The sequence below is a fragment of the Wasmannia auropunctata genome, unplaced genomic scaffold, assembly GCF_000956235.1.
Source record: "Wasmannia auropunctata unplaced genomic scaffold, wasmannia.A_1.0 LD336076.1, whole genome shotgun sequence".
Classification (NCBI taxonomy): Eukaryota; Metazoa; Arthropoda; class Insecta; order Hymenoptera; family Formicidae; genus Wasmannia; species Wasmannia auropunctata.
Genome location: NW_012026814.1, coordinates 1,673,152 through 1,680,410, shown reverse-complemented (window position 1 = coordinate 1,680,410; position 7,259 = coordinate 1,673,152). Strand labels below are relative to the sequence as shown.

The 7,259-nt window shown below is 42.4% G+C and overlaps 1 protein-coding gene across 4 annotated transcripts in view; it reads left to right on the top strand.

The window, feature by feature from the left end:
• Positions 1–7,259, top strand: part of LOC105449222 (protein N-terminal asparagine amidohydrolase) — a 50,393-nt gene that overhangs the window by 31,712 nt on the left and 11,422 nt on the right. The window contains exon 1 of one of the 4 annotated variants that reach the window (XM_011688246.1): positions 5,167–5,890. The exons of 2 other annotated variants lie outside the window; for them this stretch is intronic. The gene's annotated coding sequence lies outside the window, so the exon portion shown is untranslated. Of the gene's footprint in view, positions 1–5,166; positions 5,896–7,259 lie in introns of those variants that run through there. One more of the 4 variants, XM_011688245.1, reaches the window with a different exon arrangement.

Below are 7,259 nucleotides of genomic sequence, written 5' to 3'. Positions count from 1 at the left end.
TTCTCACTCTCTCCCTTCTCTCTCTCTCTCTCTCTCTCTCTCTCTCTCTCTCTCTCTCTCCCCCCGAAGAGCAGGCCTCGTGAACGCGGTACCGATACGCGGTTATTAAAGGTCGATCTACTCCCGGCTCATCGATCTCCTCCACCCTTTCTCCCCTCCCCTTCTCTTATTGCTCGAGTTGCCCGCTGCCAATTTATTCGAATTCCACCCTGATTTTAATTACCACGCTTTTCCCCGCTCTCGATCGAAAGGATACTCTCAGTCGATTGCAATTAATCGGCGCGAATGTACCACTTTGGTTCTCGCCCGCGATTTATTTCTCGCCGTGACTCCATCGCCTTCACTTCCGTCGATTTAATTGGCCTCAACCTCCTCGTTTCCCTTGTGACATATTTCTGCGGGTATTGGTGTATTTTCGATTGATAAGTGGAATTGGATTTTAATTGCCGAGGGATACGATAAAGTCCTCTTTGATTCAGAAACGCCAGGATCGCTTCGTGCGATCGTCGTTATTCCTTTTGTTATAACACAGTCAATTTGTTAAAGATAAATGATATTGATTTTTTAGAAATAGGTTTTTTTTGTAAATTGAAGCTACATTTCCCTTCGTCTTCGATCCCGTGGCGGGAACGTCGCGAAGAAATCCCGAGGATTTTCGGGATTCCCTCGGCGACTGAATACGCGGAGTCCCGCGCGTACCCCGAGCCCGGCCGCCACGGCCTCTTAGAAAGACCAATAATTAAGGTAATGGCTACTTTTCAAGTGGATTTCCGTGTGGCTCGATTCGAGCGGCCTCCTCCCGGTCGGCCGATTACGGTCACGAAGGGCCCCGCCATTTTGCTCTCAGACCCCTCTCTATCCTCTCTTTACCTTCTTTGTACCGCGAACGGGAATAGCTTCCTCTCTCATCTAACTCCTCTGTCCACCTCCCCCTCAATAATTGTGTATACTCATCGCTGATTTCCAATCGATCAATATCGCCGTAATTCCATCCGCCCTTCTGTCGCGACGGCGATTTTAAATCACGATTAAATTCGACGCGGATGAAATAATCTATTGTAAGTGAGAAAATTTGAGGGGAACCAACATTTCTATATATAGGAGCATCGACATTAACAAATTTTTGCTTTTAACTGCATTATGTCGATATAATTTCTAGTCTCTAAGATAAAAAAATTTTTTAAGTACTATCTTACGATTAAAAAAATGTCGTAGCAGTACAAACATATTCCATTTAAATGCCAATTACTATCTAAATATTATTTATTATGGTCAATATGGATTTCGACGGTATTTTCCGACATTTCACCAATTTAGATAAATGATTGAGGGACAGAGAGACCGAATTACAGCGAGAAAGATTGTAAATTGTTTTCGAATACTCGCGAAATGAGATAAATTCGTTTTCAGACTAAGAATAATTGCGCTTGTACGTATCTCGGAGACCCGATAAAATTCTCCGGCTGAATGAGAAGTACGAAATTTGATCATTCGCATTCTGACTGACATATTGCAAGCTCGCCGCGAGATCGGTGTTTATGCGATTTTGTTCTTTTTTTATAACCGCAAAGTGGATTTATCGACTTGGAACCGGATAACCGCCGCGCCGGAGCCAAGTGACTCGTCTTAACGGAACTGTATATCCCGATCTCTTCTAGACTCCGCGGTGCTTATCTCTGCTCCAGATACTCGCGAGAAGACATTTATGCTCGACGCTATCTCAATGACTTTGCTTTCTCGATTTTTGTATCGCCCTCATTTACACGCATATGTATGTATTATCTTCCGATGGCGCGAAGTAAAAATTCCGGTACTAAATCAGTCGAGACGTTCAAAATAAGTTCTCATTGGAGCGTATTGCATTCTAGAATTTGGTTTTCCATTTTTCACGACCGTCTCTCATTTTCGGAACGGTTAATCGCTCGTAAATTAATAATCATCAATAGCAGAAGATTAAAAACTAAAAATTTATAAAAAGGAAAACAATTTTAATTAACTCTCTCTTATAATTTTAACTCGAAAAGAGAGGGAAGCAAATTTTTACAAAAATTTTCCTTGTTATTTTTTATAATAAAATACATTCAAGATGAGTAATAAATTCGCAAAACAATTATAAATCGAAGAAAGTAGAAGAAATATATATATAATAAAATAATATATTCAGGCTTTACTTTTCCTTAAAGAAGTAAAAAAATAGAAATCTAGAGAGAATCGTATGAATTCAAAAACAAATATTTCTTTGCGGTGCATCTCGATGATACGACAATGATCACATGAAATCTGGCCTCGTATCGAAAGCGTGTATCGAAAGCGAACGCCCAGAAGATGACGGTAGGGAGAAGACGACGACGATGGCGACGACGAGGACGGCGCAGAAAGTCTACCGGCGCAGCCCGCAATCTGGTACAATGGATTTTGAAGAGTGTAATTTTCGTCGGCACACAACAATGGCCATGCCAACCTACCTACCGCGCCGTATAATCTCATCGTCCGCGCGCGCGAGCGGTTCTAATTTTCCGTGCGTCATGGGAATCCTCGGTCTTGCGACTCGCTAAAGCGCTCGAGATCTCTCGTCCTCGTCGCGATCGAAAGATTCTAACATTGAAGTACACATAAATTAAAACAGAATCAATGTGCAATTTTTTTTTTAAGCTAGAAATACAACTCGGGACGAAAGATTGAGCAGATTTGCCTGTTTTGCTGACTTTTCGAATCGACCCTCGGTATTCGGTACGTCCGAGCTTCGCTTCGAACGCGATAAATTCAGTTCGCGCGTTTACACGGAAAAGTACAGCCGGCATTAATCAGCGACGGCGAGTATCGAGTGTTAAAAGCCGTCCGGGAGGGTTAATACCTCCGTCTTTCTCTCGCGGCCAAAGAAATACCGCTCGACGTCGGGGGGCGAGGCGAGGCGGGACGGGACGGGACGCGGCGGCGCAGGGTGAGAGCGCGCGGTCCTCTTGATCGTCGATCAAATCGATCCCCGCCGTAAATCGTCCGGGATCATCCGGGGAACGAGGGGGCGTGCCGGCGAAAGAGTTGCTCCGCTTCTTCGCCCGGTATCGCACACGGGCACACCGGCGCGATTCGTTCCGGCGAGGATCGCGGAAGATCCGCGCCCGAGATCCGCGCCTTAATCTGATGTAAAGGCATTTTTCTTTCCCGCCGAGAGACCCGCCCGTCGATCTGTCGATACCGAGGTCCGTATAAGATCTCGTCGATAGCGTTTCCTAATCCCGCCGTGTCGAGATGCTATCGCGTCCACCGCGAGGTCGCCCTCCCTCGCGCACCGCTCGCGGCTCCCTCGGAGAGTGGCTGATGTCGCCGGGTGGAGATCTCCGATCCCTCGATCAGTCGCGATTACACTCGGACGGCTGCAGTCGTTCACGCTGTCACGACACTCGTACGAGAGGGCTCCTCGCGTGGCAGCCGGTCTTCCGAAGGATGAGCCTGTTTAACCCCTTGGTGTTTATTCGAAACTTGCAGCGCTTTGATAGGATAAACTTTTATCTTAATCACTTTGTATTCTTACATGTCCACCGGCGCCGCTTAAATTCTTGCGCCTATGAATTCACGTATAGGCTGTTCTCCAAGTGTCGTTGATGTCACGTTGTATAATAAAAGGTGCGTCTCGTATTTTAAAGCGATTTTATCGCGCGGCTCGAATACAAAACAAATACGGAATAAGTTTAAAAAGAGGAAGGGAATTAACATAGGTTTAGGTAGACTAATGATTTCAATGGCGCGATGCCTCCGTTCAGATAGCTTGAAAGGAGAACGTGACTTCGTATACATTTGAATCGATTATTTCGAGGAGAGAGCATAAGTCAATGCTTTAGAAATAAACTAAAAGTAAAGGGGAGAAAAAAGTACTTTATCGCTTTTATATTCGATAAAATTGAATACGGAAATTGAATTGCAATCGAATTATTAGTACATTTTTTTCTACTTGTTATTATGTTCGAGCAAGTTAAAACTTTACCGAAATTTGACCGATGAAAAAATAAAATTAACATTTTGCGGTCGTCGAACCAAACTAATCTTTATTCCGATCAACGAAGGTTAGAGTTACTTAATCGAAGTTATTTTCCTTTAAAAATCTGAAATTTTACTTACCACGATACAAAAAGAATAAGAGCAAAAAACGAGCTAAGATTAGAATTAAGCAACGCCTATAAAACCGCGTACGATCCCAAGCAATCAGAAGATAAAATTTTCTTTTTCTGCTCAGACCACTCATTTCTGCTCAGAAATTTCGTTCAAGAATTTTCTATTATCAAGTGAAAAATCAATATTTATATCTCTTTTTATTCTCGTTCTATGCGCGGCGAACTATGATTCAGATTGAGTCTGCAGCTGCTTATTCAGATCATTCAGGTGTCTCCCGCTTCTCATTATAAAAATATACGCAAGTCGACCTCTCTCCATATATGTACATATGTTCAGATGCTATCGTATCTGCTTCTCCACATCGTTTTTTCACGGGAAGAAAAGATTTTCAATACGCGTTCACATCCGTAATTATATTCGGAAAGCTTCCAGCATTCAACCGTGGGATCTCAAATCTCAAATCCAATCTTATTTCGTTATCAAGATTTTTGTAAATAATTAACAACTTTAAATTAGAATTAATTTAATTCGCCAACTTGTGCGAACTTGAACTTTTTTTCCAATTATTGTGGTTATTCTGTAATTTATGAGTATCTAATATCTGTTATTTATTATCTTTTTCTGCCAATAAATTAATGTTACGAATTCTGATACAACTTTCGGCTGCTACTAAAATTAATGAACAAATCGCGTTCTTCGTAAATTTGGCTCGCGGTGATCTGAACTTTTCGACTACCCCGTAAAACAGGCGCTCCTACGAAATACCGCGCCAGTCGGCCGGCCGTTGGTGCGAGAAAGAGTTTAAAAAAAAAAAGGAAAAAGAAAAAAAAACATGAAAAGTGGGGCCGAGGCGATTTCGATTCCTAAGCCCTGCCGACAGAGCCAAACATGTTATTTTCTCGTTCGCGGTGCCCCGATATCCGATCGACCAGCCGGCCCCGATTGGTTCCTCTTGGATTTTAACCCGTCCCACCGCATCCGCGGAGCCGTCCAATCGCCGCGCCGGCTGATAACAGAGGCCATAATTAACGCGATTTGTTAATGAGCGCCGGGACAGACGGCAGAGCGACGACGGCTGAATGAAAACTGCGCGGACGGATTTAGTCGCCGCTCGGCTAGATTCTGGATCGGTGGTTGCGAGATCGTCGCGAGATCATCCTGAACCGTTTATTCGGCTGCATCTCTATAAACCGGAAGTGATTGTGGAAGTATTACGGAATATCCGGCAGGAACTACCGAAATCCGAGATTTGTTGTCACGAAGCGTCGTGATCGATTCACAGACTGAGTGATTGAGTGCAAATCGCGTTAAGACATGGACCAAATAGTTTTCTGATTCTTGATCTCGATAATTCCCGAGAGGATTGGTTTGGCTCAAAATCAAAACCGTAAATCGGTAGGATCGAAATGACGCTCAATGGAGGATATTTGTGAACGACTTCGAGAATATTGCGTGACAAATATTTAGTGACGTATCCCCTGAATCTCGAGACACATCGGCTGATAATAAAAGCTGATATAAAGTCGTTAGAATTTTTTTCCTGATGAAGTGCCTGTAGAATCTGATTAATATAATTTCTATAATTTAGTAATTATATATAATTAATGAAGTAATTATAATAATAAGAACTACAAGAATTTCGATAAAGAGACTTGTATTCGTGTAAGGTGCTCTTTATCTTATATCTACATCTACACAAGATAATCCAGTCGCATCTAGACGCAATTATTCGCACAGATATATTGGATAATTTCAATTAGAGGAAAATCAACTGAAAAAAGTAAGGTGAGTTGCAGCTACACAGAATGCGAGATACGTAAGTTATTTATGTCGCGATGATAAATTTAAATTTCTAAATTTAATTTCAGTTTTGATAAACCCATGATCTGATGATAATTTTCGTCTTTTATTTATAAATCTAAAATATTATAAACTATTAAGTTTCGACGCAATCCGTGCGATAATCATATGATAACGGCATGTATAAACAGCATGTCGCAATGCGTCTGTTATGGATGCGATATCGCATCGCGAGAAATTGATATACTAATGTCGCGACATGGAAACTCACGCCTGAGTGATTTTCCCTGAATAATATTCATAACATAAAACAACTATATCGAATGCACGGATGTCACGCGATAATGCGAATTTCTTGCGAATTATGCGTCAGCAGCCTCCACGTGACTGCTCGCGATCGAGAGATCGAGCGCGACAGCCGCTCTTGTTCATCTCATTATTATACGAACAGCTGCCTGCGATACAATTAATTACACACAAGCTGTTTCTCCTGATGCCGCGCGCAATAATTACGAGAAACGAGCGTATCTCGTAATGCGCCGCGTACTTTTTAGCGCGTTCGTTTAGCGCACCATTCTTAATTTCGCTAACTTCGCGTTTAAGTAGCCAGACGTCGCTTTTCCGACGTGATAGCCTACGTTTTCGTGAAAAAAAAAAAAAAACGCTAGAAAGATAATTGTCGCGTGGCCAATGTTAGTGAGGCGCATTCTAAAACGAAAATATTCCTCTAAGATTGAAAAATTGATCTAAAACTAGACAAATGTCTTTGTTAATCCTTGCAGTATACTAAAGAGTGAGAAGCTATTGTCAAATTATTTCTTACTTCGGACATTCTACATTCCTACATCCCGGAGATTTACGAGGAAATTATATTGCTATGTAGCGAAATTTCAAGGCGTTTTGTTTTAAACGGTTTTATAATTTCTTCGTGCCCTTCGAAACATGCCACATGTGAGTGAAATGTTTAACGGTAATATATGTCCAAAAGTAAAATAGTATAAAATCGGATTCGATGCTAATGCGAGGAGCGGAGCTTTTTTGCGTATATAAATCTCCAAAAGTTCTAATTATTCCGTTGCTACTCGGCCTGGGGCGCAGATGGAAGATTTTCACGCGGCGTGCATCACTTATGGAATGAATCGCAACGCGAAATTACTCCTAGCGAGCGGGCAACGTCGTGGTATGCATCGCATGTCGCACGCCGTATAATTAAGCCGCGATATTTCCACCGAATACAAAACATGCAATTATCTCATCTGGATTACAGTACCGTGTGCTCCCCTAATACCGAAACCTACGTACTTACATTGTATGCGGCTTCGCGGGTAAGATTCCGCGCCGGGCCGGTC